This window comes from Vulpes vulpes, chromosome 3 (genome assembly GCF_048418805.1).
Source record: "Vulpes vulpes isolate BD-2025 chromosome 3, VulVul3, whole genome shotgun sequence".
NCBI classification, from domain to species: domain Eukaryota; kingdom Metazoa; phylum Chordata; class Mammalia; order Carnivora; family Canidae; genus Vulpes; species Vulpes vulpes.
In genome coordinates, this window is record NC_132782.1 from 85,103,113 (window position 1) to 85,123,700 (window position 20,588).

At 39.3% G+C, this 20,588-nt stretch overlaps 1 protein-coding gene and 1 pseudogene across 11 annotated transcripts in view; one reads left to right on the forward strand and one right to left on the reverse strand.

The window, feature by feature from the left end:
• SMURF1 (SMAD specific E3 ubiquitin protein ligase 1) overlaps nt 1-20,588 on the forward strand; it is a 114,518-nt gene that overhangs the window by 39,038 nt on the left and 54,892 nt on the right. The gene's annotated exons all lie outside the window — the stretch shown is intronic.
• LOC112910030 (U6 spliceosomal RNA) lies at nt 208-307 on the reverse strand (annotated as a pseudogene).

Here is a 20,588-nt window from a genome sequence, read left to right on the forward strand (position 1 = left end):
CCCATTTCCCCACCCTTTCCGCTCTGGTAACCATCAGTTCTTTATAGTATAGAGTCTGTTTCTTGGTTTGTCTCTTTTTTTTCCCTTTGCTTGTTTGTTTCTTAAATTCTGCATATGAGTGCTATTATATGGTATTTGTCTTTCTCTAACTTATTTCACGTAGTGTTACACTCTCTAGTTCTAACCATGCCCTTGCAAATGGCTAGAAAAAATGTAGAACACTTCACAAATGTGTGTGTCATCCTTGTGCAGGGGCTGTGCTAATCTCTGTATCATTCCAATTTTATTTATTTATCCTTTTTGGAGAGAGCCTACGTGTGTGGTGAGGGAGAGGAAGAGAGAGAATCATAGGCAGGCTCCATGCCCAGCATGAACCTGACTTGGGGCTTGATCTCATGATCCTGAGATCATTACCTGAGCCAAGATCAAGAGATGATGCTTAACTGACTGAGCCACCCAGGTACCCCCAGTATCATTCCAGTTTTAGTATACGTGCTGCCGAAGTGAGCATGAATATTTTCATTACTTTAAAAAGAAACCCTGTACCAATAGCAGTCATTCCCTGTATCCTTCTCCCCAGCCCTTGTAATCACTAATCTATAGTCTGTCTATATGGACATCATCTATTCTGGACATTTCATAGCAATGGAATCATATAATATGCAGGTTTTTCTTTCACTTAGCATAACGTTTTCAAGGTTCATCCATGTTGTGTTATATATTAGCACTCTGTTCCTTTTTATTGCTGAATAATATTCCACTGTATGGGCATACCATATTTTGTTAGTTCATCATCAGTTGATAGACATTTGAATTATTTCACTTTTGGACTGTTGTAAATAATGCTCCTGATAAAAATTCATGTACAAGCTTTTATGTAGACCTGTGTTTTCAGGTCTCTTGAGAATATACCTAAGTGGAGAATTGCTGGGTCAAATGCTACTCTGTGTTCAACATTTGGATGAACTGCCAAACTGTTTTTCAGAGTGGTTGAACCATTTTATTGTCCTACCAGTAAAGTCTAAGTGTTCTGATTTCTCCACATTCTCACCAGTACTTGATATTGTCATATTTATCTTAATCATCCTAATGGGTGAGAAGTAGTATCTAACTGGTTTTGATCTATGTTTCTCTGATAAATAATGATGTTGAGCATCTTTTCATGTACTTACCATTTGTATGTTTTCTTTTGAGAAAATTCTCTTTAAATCCTTTGCCCATTTTTAAATTGATTGCCTTTTCACTACTAATTTTTAGGAGTTTTAAAAACATTTTTATTGAAGTATACGATGTTATATTAGTTCCCGGCATACAGTAATTCAGTAATTCTATACATTACTCATTGCTCACCATGACAAGTGGAGTCACCATTTGTCACCACACACCATTATTAGAATTTTTTTTTTAATTTTTATTTATTTATTATAGTCACAGAGAGAGAGAGAGGCAGAGACATAGGCAGAGGGAGAGAAGCAGGCTCCATGCACCGGGAGCCTGACGTGGGATTCGATCTCGGGTCTCCAGGATCGCGCCCTGGGCCAAAGGCAGGCGCCAAACCGCTGCGCCACCCAGGGATCCCTTTTATTAGAATATTATTGACTATATTCTCTCCTGTACTTTTAATTTCTGTGCTTATTTATAACCAGAGTTTCATACCTCTTAATCCCCTTTATCTTTAAAAAAAAAAAAATCCCTTTACCTATAAGTAGATATAAAGATGTCTATATCTTATATCTCTATAGATAAAAAAGGATTGTAGGACTTTTTAATATATTCTGTATACAAATCCCTTATCAGATATTTTCCAATGGTTTTGAAGTATTCTGTGGATTGTCTTTTACTTGATAGTATCCTCTGAAACACAAAGCTTTTTAATTTTGATCAAGTACAATTTGTATATAACTTCTTTTGTCACTTACCCTTTTGGCATCGTATCTAAGTCACCATTACCAAGCCCAAGGTCATAAAGACTCCTATATATTCTTTCTATGAGAGTTCTATAATTTCAACTCTTGCATTAACTTTCCATGACCCATTTTGAAGTAATTATTGTGTACAGTGTGAGGTAAGGCTTCAACTTTGTTCTTTTGTATGTGGACATTCAGTTGTCCCAGCACCATTTGTTGAAAAGACTATTCTCTCATTAAGTTATTGTGCGCTCTTGTACTCAATCAGGTGGTATACATATAAGGGTTTATTTATGAATTTCCGATTCTGTTTTATTGACCTAAGTATGTACAGCCTTACACTGTTCCCATGTCATCTTGTTACCATAGTTTGATTTTAAGTTTTGAAATTGGTGTGAATCTCCAGCTGTGTTCTTTTTTTTTTTCAAGATTGTTTTGGCTTCTGGGTCCCTGAGTGTCCACACAAATTTTAGGATCAGCTTGTCAATTTATGCAAGAAGAAAAAAAAAAAAACCAGCTGGAATTTTGAAAGGGAATGCATTGGGTAGATGCCATCATATTTTAAATATTATACCGAGTCTTTGCTATTGATTGAATGCTATTGATTGCATTCAACTCCTGGGACAGGCCTCAGTTGTTGGGAGTATACATTGAAGATTTGTATCTTGGCGGATAAATAAGTGCACATCTGAAACTAGATTATTTGGAGAAACACTGAACTGATACAATCTACATATTGAAGTCTTTCCTTGGTTTTGTTATTAAAATATGTATATGTGGCATCCTCTGGTCAGCATATTTGCTTTGCAGGTTTTTTCAGAACTCTTTCTACCAGTGTCTTGAGATCAGTGAAAAATGTGATAATATGAAGACAAGGAGAATCTGTGAGAACCCTGGTTCTTCAGCATCTTAGCTGTGTATTAGAATGGCATTGGTAGTTTTATCAGAGAGTATATGGTGGTGTGGCTGCCTTTTATTTTTTTCTCCCCACACCTATCTGAGGAAGGAATTGTCTTAGAAAGCAGGAAAGCACTTTGTAAGAAATTTAGGTGGTTTTTTTTGGTAGGGTCAGTCCAACATTGTTCTCTTGCTTTGCCTAAGGCATTATGCTAGCCCCCACAGGGGGCTCACATTAGAATAAAACCTCCTTGGACTATGTCTCCCCCCCCCCCCCCCTTGGACTATTTCAGCAGCCTCTAGATAGATGCCTCCTTTCTGCTTCTTCCCATTCCTTCTCATTTTCTATTCTAGTGCCGGAGTTTCTAGTTTCCTCAAGCCAATCTGATTAGGTTTGGCTTCTCATTGCCCACAGGGTAAAGTTCAAATTCCTGAGGAATTGCAGGTGAGACTTTTTCTAGTCTGGCCCTAGCTCTTTCTCTCTCTCCTAAAGCAAACATCCCATAGAAGCACACCCTTGGCCTTGAATGCATCTGCCTCTTCAGCATATCCTTGTCCATCTTCCTTGTCCACATAGAATGACCTCCCCCAGCACTCCCTGCTTGGCAGGGGCTGGTTCCCCTTTCTCATCTTCCTATGGAGGGCTCCACACAACTTTTTCGTATTCTGCATGTCTTTGCCTTTGCTGCTGCCAAAGATGAGAGGAGAGGCAGAGACTCCATCACCTCTTTCTCTCTCCAGTGGCACAGGCCCTGACCAAAGCAATTCTTAAATGTTATTTTAAACAAATGAGGTAGAGATCTGCTCAGAGGACTTGATAATCTCACAAGCTGGGAAGACGTTCAAAGGGCTGACAATCCCTAATATGTCCCTGGATGGGAAACTGTTATGTAGCTAAATTCTGCAGTTTCTCTGGGCCAGATATGGTACAAATATAAATCTCTCCGGTTTTACTCAGCCACAGGGCTTAGTGATCAGTACACTTTGTAGATGCACTGTGTTGTTTTCTCTAGCTGTCCTGTATTTAGTAAAGCTTCAGGCAGAGTATCTGTGAATAGGGGGCTGATGTGTGACACAGAACAAAATAGGCATCAATTAGTGATGAAAACAAGAAAGTGGACTGTTCTATATCATACCCTCGTTGAATCCTATCAAATTTTATTTAAAGATTTTATTTATTTATTCATGAGAAACACAGAGAGAAAGGCAGAGAGGCAGGCAGAGGGAGAAGCAGGTTCCCAGGATCCCGGGACCATGCCCTGAGCCAAAGGCAGATGCTCAACCATTGAGCCACCCAAGTGCTCATTTAATTTAATGTGTGTTTTAAATAGAGGCATCTTACGATGGTTAACAATGAAAATTGTACTGGTGGCTAACTCAGGTTTTGTCCAAAGACATCTTTCCTTCATCTTTATTCTTAAAAGGTACTTTTTGCTGGGTAGAGAATTCTAGGTTAGTGGTTATTTTCTTGAAGATGTTCTGTTGTCTTCTGACTTGGCCTGTTGCTTTTGAGAAGTCCATCGTCAGTACTCAGAAATGAGTTGTCATTCCTTTTTCTGTGGCCATCTGTTAAGATTTTTCTTTTTGTCTTTCCTTCCTTGCAGTGTCACTGTGATATACCCTGATGTGTGTTCCTTTTATTTATTCTGCTTGGACTTTCTGAATTTATGGGTTGATGTTTCTCATCACTTCTTGAAAATTTCCCAGCCAGGGTCTTTTTCATTATTGCCCCATCCTCTCTTATTCTCCCCTCTCTGGGACTCCAGGTAAACTTCATGTGGAGTTTCTCACTCTGTTTATTTTGCTCTTTTTCTAATTTTCTAAGGTATAAAGTTAGATTTTTCATGTGCAGCTTTTCCAATAAAAATTTGTGTAAATAACATTTTATGGATAACAGTCGTGACCTCTGGTTATTTATTTTAAAAGGTGCAAATTTGTTTTTTTGGTTTGTGTGTATTTTATCACAAGAAGCTAGCTAATGGAGATTTGTTTTTTTAGAATACCTGTGCCAGTTTTTCCTATTACTTTTATTCTGTTTTATTTGGTCTGGTTGGACTCATAGCCTATTAAATAGCTTGAGTTGAAAATTTTAAGCCATATTGGTTAGGACACTCTTTGGACATTGATGCACACAACCAGAAAGATACTTTAAACATTCTGTTACTGTTTTCCTTAGTGATTTAGGTTTGTTAGTGATTTTTGAGAAATTGTAGAAGTGCAGCTTAGAGTTAGTGGATATTGATTTGTAAGAAATCAATGTGGTTATCTGGTGGTGGGTCCTCTGCCCACTTTCACAGTATGAGTTATGAAGTCCCAGCAAGTGACTACATTTCAATTTTCAGATATGACTCCACTGTGCCCTTTACATTAGAATAGAAAAGATATCTAAATTTCTTTCTCAGTACTGTGTTAGCTGAATTCCACAGACTTTGCTATGTTAATTTAAAATTTTTCTTTTAGTTTTAAGTATTCTCTAATCTCCCTTAAAACATTCCCTTTCATCCATGAATTATTTATAAGTGTGCTGTTTACTCTCCAAGTGTTGGAGATTTTCCTGTTATCGTTTTCTGTTGCTTTGCAGGTTAATTCCATTATAATCAGAAGCACATAGTTATACAATTTCAAGTTTTTTACATTTGTTAAAATTTTTTTATGAATGTTCCATGTGTGTTGAAAAGAATGTGTCTGCTTGTATGGAGTGTTCGATAAATGTACATTTGAGCCATTGAGTTGATGGCTCTCCATCCTTTCTGACTACCCCTTCTGTCAATTACTAGGAGAAGTACTGAAGTCTCCAGCTGTAATTTTGGATTTTTCTGTTTTTCTTTTCAATTCTGTCAGGTTTTGCTCCCACATGTTTTGAAGCTTTGTTGTTAGACACATAAACGTTTAGGATTGTTATGTCTTTCTGGCAAATTAACCCTTTTATCATCCTGGAATGTTCCTCTTTATCCCCTATGGTTTTCTTTGTTTTGAAGTCTGCTTTGTGTAATATTAATATAGCCACACCGCCTTTCTTACGGTAGTGTTTGCATAGTGTATCTTTTCCCCCAGGTGAGTGGCAATTTTCCTCATTCTTTGTGTGCTGAGTAATTTTGGATTATATCCTGAACATCTTGAATATTCTGTTTTGAGGCTCTGCATCTTGTTCTGATCCTGTGGTTGAATGATGATGTATTTGTTTTAGCAGGCATTGGCCTAGTTGGGTTCAGGGTATGCGTTCCAAATGGTCTTCTGCGGGTTGTGGTTTCAGTGTCACTTACGTGTTCATAACCTTTGCAGTGTTATTTGTATCTGATCTATGTGCTCCTGATGGCCTGGGGCTTGGCCAGAGGTCTACCCCATAGTTCAGGTGTATGGGATGTGTGTATTTGAAAGTTATCACTAGCAGTCCAGAATCAAGGCTTGAGATTTTCTTGGTCACCTAGCTATTACAAAGCTGGGCTGCTATCTGAATTCCTATTCCTGCCTGCTGCCTTTCAAGGGCTATCCCAAACTGACATGTGCTTCATCAGGACTCCATCCTTGCCTGTTAGCAGATCCCAGCCCTCATTCCCCAAAGTCCTAAAAAGACACCTCTTAGGAAATGACTACAGGGCAAAAAAAAAAAAGCAGCTGAGCTTCTTAGTGCTCTCTAGGTCAAGTACTGACTTGAACCTGGGTTCAGTATGTCCTCACAACCGTGTTAGTTGTGTGGGGTGTTCAGGAAGATGCTTTTCATATTTCCTGCAGCTTTTATGGTTTTTAGCTGACTGACTTGCCTTATTTGCCATTACCAAGGGCTGGAAACACTGACAGTTTTTAGTATTTTCCACTTTGTGAGTTAGAGGTGGTGATGGGTTGCACTTTGACCATCCAGGATTCATAGGTTGAGGTCCTCAGCCCCCCTGTAACTCAGGATGTGGCTTTCCATTGAGAAATAGGGTCATTGTGGATGCAGTTAGTTGAGATGCAGTCATGCTGAGTACGGTGGGCCCCCAATCCAATTATGATTGCTATCCTTATCAAATATGGAAATTTGGATGCAGATGAGCAGAAAGGGAGGATGCCATATTGATATGAAGGTAGAGGTTATAGATACATTAGCGCTCCTCCTGAGAGCACCTTTTGGTGCCAGCAAACCAACAGAAGCTAGGAGAGTGGCGAAGCACAGATTCTCCTTGCCTGCCCTCAGAAGGGACCAACCCTGCCAGCACCTTGGTCTTGGATTTCTAGTCTCCAGGAACGTAAGACAAATTTCCTGTGGCTTAAGGCCACCCAGCACCTGATACTTTGTGATGGCCACTCTGGCAAACTAATGAAGAGATTGTTTGTTTCTCTAAGTTGAGATCTTTAAAAAAAACCTGTTATCTTTAGGTCCTGAAGTATAACTTGAGTACATGGCCTGTTGCCTGTATATAGTAGGTAGGCACTTGAGAAACATTTATAGTTCTTTCTACTAAAATGGAATATTTATGTTTCTAAAAAATCGTGCATTCTGCAAATCATACACTAAAAATAGTGCCTCATAAGAGAAAAATAAGGTGGTGGCAGATCTCTTAAAATCTCTGCAGCTTGGTAGCTACTAGCAAAAGCAATAATCAGTACCCTAGAGGATTACCTGGATCGCTTAGGTGAACATCTCAGCGTAGCTGGACATTGTTAAAATGGATACTAAAAGTGTACAAGAACGGCAAAGTGGAAATTCTAGCTAGCAATGCTACCACTGGTGTATGGATAGTTGGTGTTGAGTTCTGAGACAGTGGGGCTGCTATTACAGGGGACAGGGACAGGAGCCAGTGCCACAACCCAGCTGAGAGACCTCAGCCTGGCTGTGACTCCACCTGTCTGGGGAGTGAGGTCTGGGTGCAGGCTTCCTTCTGCAGCTTGCTTGAAATACAGCTTCCTGTTAAGGCCAAGTTAGATGAGGCCTTGTTTTTCTCTTGCCTGAGATCTCCCATAATTCCATTCCCTCCACTTCTTTGTTTTGGAAACTCACAAATGAATCAGTGAGGCTTCCATGCTGTCATGATGTCATTCCTCGCTTACCAATCAAACATGAACTCATCTGTGTTACAGAAACTCCCAGCAGAACAGATGGTATTTAAATGGAATTGAATTCCCTTTTGTATTCTTCAGATTCACCTGTTAGTCTCCTGTTTATGTTAATGTGACTTAAAAGGCACAGATTTAGTCAGAGCTGTGAATACTTTAAAAATTAGTGGAGGGATCCCTGGGTGGCACAGCTGTTTGGCGCCTGCCTTTGGCCTAGGGCGCGATCCTGGAGACCCGGGATCAAATCCCACGTCGGGCTCCCGGTGCATGGAGCCTGCTTCTCTCTCTGCCTCTCTCTCTCTCTCTCTCTCTCTCTCTCTCTGTGTGTGTGTGTGTGTGACTATCATAAATAAATAAATAAATAAAATAAAAAATAAAAATAAAAAAAATTAAAAAAAATAAAAATTAGTTGTGGAGTTACTTAAAAATTGATATAAGCATTACCTTCAACTTGTTCAGTTTTAATATTCCCAATTCATGGGAGATATTCCCTTTATGATCTATAAAGCTGTTCATTGTTCTTTCAAAAGGAGTTATTTATGAATTTTTAGGTTTGTGGGTTTTTGATTTACTTATTGTAATTTAATCATTATTCCTTCACTATTTTATTTGAGTGTGTGTGTGCACAGAAGATGGGTTCCCACAACCAGTGGGGGGAATCCTGCAAGCTTCCCACCTGACAATCACGCCCAACCTCTGGATGAATTTTTACTTTGGTCCTGTTTGTATTTCTAGTATTTTTAATATTTAAATTAAATATTTAAGGATACTGTAAGTTAACAGTTGTAGGATTTTAATTTTGAGATATTATATATGTGATTTCAAATAGTAGTTTTCAATTGTTTCTAATCTTGTGTGAGAATATCAACTGGGCTGTTAATGACACTTACAATTTGACTTTTGTTACCTGTTATTTTTGTTTTAAGATTTATTTATTTATTAGAGAGAGAGAGACAAAGAACACATGGGAGTGAGGGGGTAGAGAAAGAGGGAGAGAAAGTCCTAAGCAGACTAACTGAGTGTGGAGCTCAACGTGGGACTTGATCTCATGGCCCTGAAATCATGACCTGAACTGAAACCAAGAATCAGACCTGTAACTGACTGCACCACTCAGATGCCTGTTATCTGTTATTTTTGAAAATTGAAATTAATGTATTGCAATGTAGAAAGACTACCAAAGCTTTAATATTTGGACTGCAAAGCTTTTATTTTATCAAATTATAATCAACTCATAATTGAAAAATTGGCTTATCTCAGTATAACCTGGAGTTATATATTTGGCTCTTTTTTTTAAATTGGAATATATATATATATATATATATATATATATATATATATATACAGAAGAGTGTATGATATGCTTTGGAGTAGATTGTTTTAAATGAAGAAAATGTCTTTAAGAGCAACTCTTTACATGAGGAAAAAAGAAATCAAACTGTACTTAGCTTGGCATAAAATGATTTTTGCATGAGAATTTTAGGAATGAATTTGCAAAAACTCCCCAGAATTTGGGTGGCTTTTCTACAGGGCACTGGCAATTTGGCAATATTTTAATGTCCTTATAGGGTGTTTGCTTTGTTATATTTTATTGAATTTGTTTTTAAATTTTTTTAATTTTTAATTTTTAAATCTTTAATTATTTTATTTATTTATTTATTTGTTTATTTATTTATTTTTAATTTATTTTATTGAATTTGGGGGGAGCAAATTCCAGGGAAATCTTTGTTTTCCAGGATGCAACATAATACATCTTTGTGGCGGCTGTACTGTCCATATTCTCTCCTAATTGCTACAGCTAGAGCTGGAAACAGAGGAGATTGGCTTTGTAATGAGAGGAAAGGAAATTTGATAGTTATTGAGAATGCCAAGACTGAAGATGGCTTTAAATTTGATTAATTCCTTAATTCATTTTTGGAAATGTTTTCTGAATATAGGGATTTCCAAGATCCTCAAAGCTTATAATTCTGGAAGTAGGAAGGGAGCAGAGGGTAGCAAGCTTATGTTTTTAGGGTATAGCTTGCATTCCCACTTCACCTTTTTTGAGCTGTCGGTTATTGGAATGCCACGTTTACTCTACCTTTTTTTTTATTCTCCTCTGGTTCTTCCCTATGCCAGGGCCCTCCCTAGCTCCCACCCATGTGTCTGATGGGTGCTGTGGGAGTGGCCTTGGGAGCAAAACCTTCTGGGGTGGGTCTGGGGATAGTATCTGAGGTGTGGGTAATACCAGCCATGACAGTAGAACAAGGCCTATACAGTTGAGGACCGTTATTCACGGTAACTACGTTCTGTGAAGTCTCCGTGAACACTGAGTTAGTGACTCCTGACCTTTTGCTCATAAGGATACAGAATTGGTTCCTATGAGTTTCTGGTCACATTTCGGTCAACTGAGCAATAGTATGTTTCATGTATGCTCCTGTTTAAAGACAATGTATTATGTATTAATAACTAATAATAATGGATAATAATGCTGATTCATTAGCATTTAACTTGTGGCTAACAGTGCTGTGAGTCATGCTTGAATGAAGCTGGTCTAATTACATGCATTTTTTCTGTGAGGCACATCATAGCCGCCTTGAGTTTGGGGATACCAGGTAGCACTTCTACACTAGGGGTGATTTTAAATAGCAAAATCACCCACAAGAAGCACAGTCTATTTAGTGGAAAAGGAGTCACTAAATAGACTGCAAAAACAATACTCGTTTGTAGCATGAGTGTTGAAATGAGAAGGCAAAATGTCGCATCGTTCAGCCACAGCTAGGAGTGTGTACATTGGGACACTCAAGTTTTTTGTTGATCTTCATGTATCTGTGAATGATGACAAAGTACCAGGAGTATTGATTTTGGGGTTATGAGTAAATTTTTTTGAATATTTTATTTATTTATTTATGAGCGTGAAAGCAAGCAAGCAAACTAGCACAAGTGTAGGGGGAGAAGCAGAAGGAAAAGGAGAAAGAATCGCAAGTAGACTCCACACTGAGTGTGGACCCTGACTTGGGGCTGGATCTCACAACCCTGAGATCATGACCTGAGCCAAAATCAAGAACCAGATGCCCAACTGACTGAGCTGCCCAAGTGCCTCACAAGTAAATTTTTTAAAAAAGTGAATGCTACTCCCAACATGGGGCTTGAACTGATGACCCTGAGATGGAGAGTCATATGCTCTACTGACTGAACCAGCCAGGTGCCCCAGTAATTTTACCAAGTAGACAATTCACAAATACAGAATTCATGACTAATGAGAATCAATTCTACTTGAACGACTAGGATTGGGTCCTGACCTCACCATGTAATACATGTATTGTTACCTTAAGCAAATTAACCTATCTGTGTCTGTTTTCATATTTGTAAATTGGGGATAAATATTACCTACATCAGAAGTTAGTGAATTTAAATGAATGAAGTTGCTGTCACATTGCCGTGTATACAGAGAGTCCTTGATAAGTAGTCATGTTAGTAGTAATGAGTAAGATAGCTTAATACTGATAGCATCTGTCTTTATCAAGTACCTCTTCTGATACTCATGATAACCCTGAAAAATAGGAAATATCATCTCTGTGGTACCAATGAGAAAATGGAGGCCCAGAGAGGTTGAGTCGTTTGCTCCATGTTACCTATCTGCTAAATAGCTGAGCTGCGATTTGAGCCCAGAGTGTGATCATGTCAAGTGAAGAAGGATTATATATGGTGTCAGGGTCCTAGTGATCCAGCTAGGATCTGTATATCCAGATTCCCCAGCAGAGGACAGAGATGTTTAGGCAAAGAGGACTGTGTTAGAATGGCCGGAGCTTATGCTTCCTGCCCAGAGTGGGAGAAATTAGGGTGAGATAGGGCCCAGAATGATCCACACAATAGGTCTTGGACTGCAAAGGCATAAAATTAAAACATAGATTGGGATAGAGGCCAAGGGATGCTTCAAAGAATAGAGGCCTTAGGTAGAGTTCAGCTGACATGAGTTTCTGGGCAGGGAACACTTATATCTGAGGGAGGTGATGAATTTGAGAATCTTTGTTCATCTTCATAGCTGTCCAAAACTGGATCTGTGAAGGGTAGCACTTATAATTTCTTCTCTGTATGTATTTCTGACCTTCATAGGTCCTGTTATCTATAGGAAAGTGGGCAGTTGGGGAAAGCTCTTTGTTTCTCAAGTGCTCCAAATGACTGGCTTCAGAGGGGTTTTTCCTCCAAAGTCTTCTTCCAGAGATGGGTCCCTTTTTTGGGTGGTTTTGGAGAAGGGCTTCCCATATTCACACAGTTCATGTTTGTAGGTGGAGTGAATTTGGAACCATCCCAGAACTCAGAGCCTGAAAGGTCTGGTGCTTTGATAAGTAAAAGGCTCCCAAAGGCAGCAGTTCCCACTCTCTCATCCAACTGTGACCTAGAGGTTTTTCTGAGCCAGGGCTGAGCAGAGTGTTGTGAATGCCGAGACTCTGAGAGACACATGGAAGTTTTCTATCATTTTCTACTTGGAGTCTGCAAATGTTTTTCAGTAGACAACAACATAGCAATTTGAGAGGGACGCTTCATGGTGTTCTCGTGGAATGCTTATTTCTTACATCTGGTTCAAGTTTGGTTGATATGCATCACATACATTTCAAATTGTGTTTGTATTTAGCATCCATATAAATAAGTGAGTAAGCAGTCAAAAGCCAGGGTGGTATTTTGGGGATATGTTTCTCTTCGTGGATCCCCAAGAAGTTTGCCCACTGAGGTTATTATGTATATGCAGTCAGTGCTATTTTATATTTGGAGCAGGGGCCAGCAACTTTCTTCCAAAAAGGCCCAGAGAGTAAATATTTTATGCTTTATGGGCCATATGGTCTTTGTCACAACTATTCAGTTCTGCCATTGTAGCCATAGACGCTAAGGGAACAGATGAGCATGGCTGTGTTCCATGTAAACTTTATTTACAAAAACAGGCAGGAGGCCCATTTACAAAATTTGGCCTATGGGCCATCGTTAACCAATCCCCGGTTGACAGCATAGCTCTTACTTTAAGATCTTCGTAACTCCTTTGTAGGGTTGAACCCTAGTAGAATCTTGTGTGTGTGCAGCATTTCAAAATTTGCATTGTAACCTTGGGCAGTGAAAGTAACATTATATAGAAAACTTGTTATCTCTTATGAATTTTGCTCTATGAAAAAGATTCTGATACCAAGATCTTACTTAAGTTGTTTAAGTAGACTCCACGCTAGTGTGGAGCCCAACGTGGGACTTGAACTCACAACTCTGAAATCAAGACCTGAGCTGATACCAAGGGTCAGATGTTTCACCGACTGAGCCACCTGGGTGCCCTACCAACATATTAGGTGTATTGAACATTTTTTGTTGGTGTTGGTGGGAAAGGAAAATTGAAATTAAATACCAGGAATTGTAAGAGCTTACTCACATTTCACTAGTTTTTCTTCTGTTATAAATTGTGCATTTAATGATAAACTTTGGGGGTATTTAGTATCTCAGGACAGAAGGCAGAGATTGCTAATTTTTCCCCTAAAATGCAGTGCATTCTCTCTCCCCTTTTCTGTCTCTCCCTTTCTCACCTGTCCCATATGTTGGGTTAGAGAAGCTGACTATAAGAGCCTTGGATTTATGTGGAAAGATGAGACCGTGGGGTGGGGGGGCGGTGTTCCTACAGTGAGCTATCTGTAAGCTGAAGGAAAGAGCGAACAGGCTGAGGGCTCCCGAACCCTGAGCAACATGTTCAGTTCATCATGATCATGGAGGAGAAGAAGATCCATTTTATAAGAGCTTTGTTTTGATGCCCCCTTCTTAAAACACCTGAGATTACACCCAGAACCCCATACCACCTGGTCTTGGCCACAGAGGTGGGTTTGTATGTGGGTTCTTCTGGGAAAAATAGTTCACATTTCAGAAGCATCAACTATTATCCACCTGTTTCCCATCACCTCTATCTAAATGGACTTTAACCAACTAATTTATGTTCACGAAAATATTTTTTTATAGTCAGCAGTCCTCATAAATTCATGGTTTTTTTTCTTGTCAGGAAATAAACTCTTTTCTTTCACATGACCTCATATGAAGACTGGTGTGCTTTAAGCATTTGTGATAATATTATAATATGAATAATGAGCCCTTTCCTACCATATACACACCATCCATTTGGAGATATAAACTGAGCAGAAAACGTAGTCTGGTGAAAAGATCCATGTAGGTGGGTTTGCAGAAAAGTTAACTCAAAATCTTATTACATGTGAGTAATAGGCTGAAAAATACAGACTTTTATGTCTGTGCAAGCGTCAGCTTCAGGGGAGCAATGCTAGTTAACTTTCCAATGTGACTTTCATGAATTGTGTAGAATTTTGAAAGGTTTTGAAGACAAAATCCCCAACCAACTGTATATTAAAGATTCATTTTGTTATCAATATCTAGATCCTCCCTGCAAAATGTAAGCATTTGGCACGTGGATCCTGGGATACACCTCCCTCCCCCTGCCCACCCCATCTGATTTCTGACATGACTTCCTCTTCATAAATCCAAAGCCCACCGGCCGTTTGAAATTCAGCTTGTCTCACTTCCACAAAAACAAACAAACAGAACGTAAGCATTCCCACAATAACATTCTGTTTTTCTCAATTCCAGTAATCTGTCTGTAGAGCTCATTTGGAAGTTCAATTCCATATGGCAGTGTTTGCGGAGCAAGATGTTAGTCTTAGATTTACCTCTGCCGTGGGTCCTACTTCCCATGAGTTTAAAATCTGTTTGGAGACTTCTATAAGTAAATAATAAAAAATGTGGCTTCAGGGCGCTGGGTGGCTCATTTGGTTAAGTGTGTCTGCTTTTAGCTCAGGTCAAGGTCGTGATCTCCGTGTCCTGGGATTGGCCCTCTCTTAGTGGGGAGTCTGCTTCTCCCTCCTCTGCACCTGCTTTTCCTCCACCCCCTGCTCCTGTTTTCTCTCTTTCTCTGTCTCAAATAAATACATAAAATCTAAAAAAAAAAAAAAAAAGTGACTTTACAGGGCAGTACGGATAGAGGATGGCTGATAGAAGAAGGGAGGCTTCAGCTCTGCCAGGAAGCACAGATGTGAATGATGAGGAGGAGAGGCAACACTAGTGGGAGGGACCACAGCAAAGGAGTTGGGAGGTGAGGTGGGAATGCATGAGCTAAATCTAGGAGTGACCAGAGAGGAAGGGTTGGTGGGTGATAAGACAAGAAAGTGAGTGGGACAGGATTCTGGAAAGTTTTCAGTGCTAGCTACTAGGAGTTTATGCTTTTTCTCCCTCTCTATTTTGGGGTGGAGGGATATGGGGCAGGGAAAAATTTATATTTCACTTTGGAAGTGGGATTAAGCTCAGAGGTTTATGTGTAGGGGAGTTTACATAATGAAGAGTGTTCTATTCATTTATCCAACAAATAATTATTTCATGATTAAAATGAATTAGAGGAAAGAGATGCCAGAGCCTATTGTAATAATCCAGACATGAGACAAGAGTTGCCTGCAATTGAGAAGTGGTGCTGGGACTGCAGAGAATGGATTTAAGATACTACAAAAGAGGAATTGATATGACTTCATGAGTAATTGAATGTTGGTTAGCTAAAGTGAGCTGCTTTGCACTGTTGTTTAGTTTTCTTGTTGATGTGTTCTGTTTCTTGAGTTAAACTGTAAAGTCTTTTGGAATAGACTCTACATCTTATACTCCTTTTGTAGTAGGTGGCCATTATCTTTTTATTCTTGTTTAAAGAATTTATGTAACATGTATTATTCCACATAGCACGCATGACATCTTAAATAATGGCCTGTAACTCAACCAACTAGATAAAAGCTAAGGCCAAAGGGTTTGGTTTGTCGTATAAAAAAACCAGTACCACTTAGTATTCAAACTACTATTGTAAAAAAAAAAACAAACTACTATTGTATTTTATATTTTGACATATAATGATCCTACCATCAACTTTATCCTTTAGAGTATACAACCAGTGTTTTTAGGGTGCTCAGAGAGTTGCACCACCATAACCAGCTAATTTCAGGATATTTTATCACCCCCAAAACAAACCCCACATACTTTGGCAGTCAGGTCTTATTCACTTTACCCTCAGCCCTTGGAGCCACTAAACACTTATTTATCACAGTTTTAAGGGCTGGAGTCCAAGATCAAGGTGTTGGCCAACTCATTGCTTGGTGAGAATGGCTTCTAGTTCATAGATGGGATCTTCTTGCTGTGTCCTCATTTGGCTAAAGGGTTTCAGGAGCTCTCTGGGCTCCTTTTTTGTTTTTTAAAGATTTTATTTGAGAGAGAGAGTGCAGGAGAAGGAACAGAGGGATAGGGACAAGCAGACTCTGTGCTGAGTGGGAGCTGGATGCAGGGCTCAATCTCATGACCCTGAGGTCATGAGATCATGATCTGAGCTGAAATCAAGAGTTGGCCGCTTAACTGACTGAACCACCCAGGTGCCCCCAGGATCCCTTTATAAAGCACTAATCCCATTCAGGAGGGCTCTACCCCATGACCTACTCACCTCCCAAAAGCCCCACCTCCAAATACCATCACATTGGGAATTAGGATTTAACATATGAATTTTGAGGGGACACAAACATTTCATTTTATAGCAACAGACTTGCCTATTCTGGACAGTTCATATAAATGGTATCATGCAATATGTAGTCCTTTGTGTCTGGCTTCATTCACTCAGGATAATATGTTCAAGGCACATCCATGCTGTAGTATGTATCATATATCAGTATTTCATTAATTTTTATGGTTGAATAATATTCCATTGTATGGACATACCACATTTTATTTATCTATTCATCAGCTGATAAGCATTTGGGTTGTATCTACTTTTTGTCTGTTGTGAATAGTGCTGCTATGAACATCTGTGTACAAGATTCTTTTTTTTTTTTTAAAGATTTTATTTATTTATTCATGAGAGATACAGAGAGAGAGGCAGAGACACAGGCAGAGGGAGAAGCAGGCTCCATGCAGGGAGCCCGATGTGAGACTTGATCCCCGGTCTCCAGGATCACATCCTGGACTGAAGGTGGCGCTAAACCGCTGAGCCACCCAGGCTGCCCTATGTACAAGATTCTGTTTTCAATTCTCTTGAATATAGTTAGCAGTGGGTTGCTGGTTCATGTGGCAACTGTGTGCTTAACCTCTTGAGAACTGCCGAACTGTTTTCCAAAATGACTCCACCATTTCACATTTCCAACATCAATGCATGAGTGTTTGGTTTTCTCCACATCCTTTGCAACACTTGGATTTGTCCACCTTCTTCATTTTAGCCATCCCAGTGGGTATGAAGTGGTATCTCCTTATGGTTTTTATTTGTATCTCCCTGATGCTAGCTAATGATGTTGAGCATCTTTTATGGACTTCTTGGCCAATTGTATATCTTCCTTGAAGAAATATCTATTCAGATCATTTGGCCATATCTTAATTGGGTTGTCTTTTATTGTTGGTTTATAAAATTCTAAAATTCTATATAAATTCTGGATTCAAGTGCCTTACTAGATTTTGCAAATATGTGATTTATAAATATCTTCTCCCATTCTGTAGTTTGTCTTTTCACTTTCTTGATAAAGTCTTTTGAAACAGAAGTTTTTAATTTTGATGAAGTTCAATTTATATACTTTTCTCTTTTGCTCTTTATACTTTTAATCCTACATCTAAGAAATCACTGTCTAGTCCCAGGTCATGAAGATTTATGCCTATAGTTTCTTCTAATTTTTGGATAAGGATGTGAGGTGGGGTCCAGCTTTGTTCTTTTGCATGTGCATGTATCGAGTTGTCCCAGAACTACTCATTGAAAAGATTCTTATTCTCTTCTCATTGAACTAGCTTGGCACCACTATCAGATTTTAATTTTCATAAGTTTGACAGCACATTCATGAAATAAGGTGCAGTCATCCACCATTTTTACAGATAACTTTAAGTAAAAATTCTTGTTTATTGGGTTTGAATTTTACAGAGGTTGCTTAAATTAGTGGTGATTTTGGATTTTGAGAGTATTGGGACTTTTTCAAGCAACACTGTGAGAACTATTGATAGTAGTGCCATGAAAGTTATGGTCCTTTCCAAAACCACAGTATTTGCAGCCAGGGGATGTCTTGCCACCAGTGTCCTCGTGTTTATGGTTTGGCTTGGTGATACCCCTGATATCTTCTGATAACCCTGGTTTGCATCAATAAGGGTAACTTCAAAGAATTTGTGGATAGAATTTTCACCAGCTTAGTAGGAGTTCAAAACTCTTAGAGCCCCAGTGGTATCCAATTCAGGCTACATGCAAACTGCCCGTGTTTGGGACCCATGGTGGCTAGGTTTGCTATGGGTTGCACTCTTAGGAACTGGGCACTTACATCAGCCACAGCAGACACAAATCTGTGAAATGACAAAATCTGGACTAGCCTTGTACCTGGGCTGTAAACTGTATTGGATTAGATTGGGATTAGAGAGGCATGGGAGGGAGCTCGGGGAGGTGGCAAGCAGCAGGCAAACCTATGTTCTCCTGCATAGCTCCCAGTGCTCTGTAAGTCACCCACCTCGTAACTTTGCTTGCCACTAAATAGAAAGGCTACCCATGGTCTTTTATGTGGAAGATAAGAATTTTCATTGAAGTTACTTTAAATATTAGGTGGCATTATGTCCCAAGGTGAGGAGCAGTCTGGCTACTTAGAATAACTTTGAAATATTTAAGCCCAGTTGGTGCCTGTGTGACTCAGTCGGAAGAGCTTGTGACTCTTAATCTTGGGCATGTGAGTTCAAGTCCCATGTTGGGCATGGAGATTACCTTAAAAAAAATAAGTAGAAAATGTATTTAAGCCCAATTTTGTAAGACAGAATAATGTGAGAAATAAAAAATGCCGGGGCCACAGACAGAAAATATTTTCAGAAGCTGTATTTGATAAAAGACTGTTAACCCAAATTTTCAAAGAATTCTTAAAACTCAACAATAAGAAAACGACCCAATTAAAAAATGGGCAAAAGACCGGAACAAACATCTCACCAAAGATACACAGATGACAAACAGGCATAAGAAAAGATGCTCCATACCATATGTCACCAGGGAGATGCAAACTGAAACAGGAGTGAAATACCTCTACACCCCTATTAAAATGGCCACAATCCAAAACACTGATAACATCAAGTGCAGGCAAAGATGTAGAGCAATAGGAACTTTTATTCATTGCTGGTGGGAGTGTAAAAAAAATGGCATATCCACTTTGGAAGATTGTTTCTTATAATACTAAACACTCTTACCATATGATCCAGTTATCCTGCTCCTTGATATTTAACCAAAGATGCTGAAAACTTACGTCCACACAAAAACTTGCATACGTGTCTATAGCAGCTCTGTTTCTAATTGCTAAAACTTGGAAGCAACTCTGATACATCCAGACAATGCAATATTATTCACTACTAAAAAAGAAATGAGCTATCAAATCACGAAAAGACCTGGAGGAATCGTGTATGCCTGTTACTAAATGAAAAAAAGTTGATCTGAAAAAGCTACATCCTGTATGTAGTATGATTCCAACTAGATGACATTCTAAAAAAGGCAAAACTGTAGGAAAAAGATCAGTGGTTGCCAGGAGTTAGCAGGGAGGGAGGAATGAATAGGCAACACACAGGAATTTTCAGACAGTGGAACTATTCTGTGTGCTGCTATCATGGTGGATACATGTCATTATACACTTGTCAAAACCCACAGAATGTACAACACTGAGCCCTGATGTAAATGTGGACTTTCGGTGATAGTGATGTGTCAGTGTAGATTTATTAGTGGTGACCAATACAGCACTCTAGTGGGGGATGTTGATAGTGGGGGGGGGGTATGTTGTGTGGGGGCAGGGAGGATATGGGAACTCTCTGTACTTTCCACTTGATTTTGCTGTGAACTTAAAACTGCTCTAAAGAATAAAGTCTACTTCTAAAATACAGTTAAAGGTAGTGTAGATTTTTGTGTCAAAGGCAGGAAGTACTTTAGAAGTTCAGAGAAAGGAGAAATCTCCATTGGTTTAACAGGGAAGGGATAGGATTTCAGCTGTATCCCAAGAATGAATAGAATTTCTATCAGGATGGTGGTTCAGTGTGCATAGCCTTGGGCAAGCCTCAAGACCCTTCGTTTCTTCACAGGATTTGTGGAAGGATTATAGAAGATAGCACAGGTGAAGTGCTTGGGACAGAGTCTAGCATAAAATAGGAAGTAGTGTTCTTAAACAAGTAGTGATTGAGAGCCAACTGTATGCACGCACTATGGTTGAGCCCGTATTCTGGCACGAGAAACAATGGTGAGATGTCATAAAGACAGCATGTGACATGAACAAAGATCCAAAGGTAAAAAATTACTGTGTTGTCTAGAAACAATTAAATGATCCATAGTTGGGTGAGAAAGTTGGCAAAGTAGATCAAGAGAAACGACTCTGTGTTTTGGTTTGTTTTGTTTGTAAACATTTTATTTATTCATGAGAGACACACACACAGAGAGAGAGAGAGAGAGAGAGAGAGAGGCAGAGACACAGGCAGGGAGAAGCTAGCTCCCTGCGGGGAGTCCAATGCGGGACTCCATCCCAGGACCCTGGGACTACGACCTGAGCCTCAGACAGACACTCAACCACTGAGCCACCCAGGTGCCCCAAGAGAAACCGTTCTGTGTTTTGAACTCCAAAGAAAGCAGTTTGTAGCAGTGGAGACCCTTGAGGTACTATCAGAAAGGATTCTGGTAATGTCTTAAGAATAATTGGATTCGAATCAACAGAAGAAGCAGGGATTTCAATTGAGAGGCTATTCCAACAA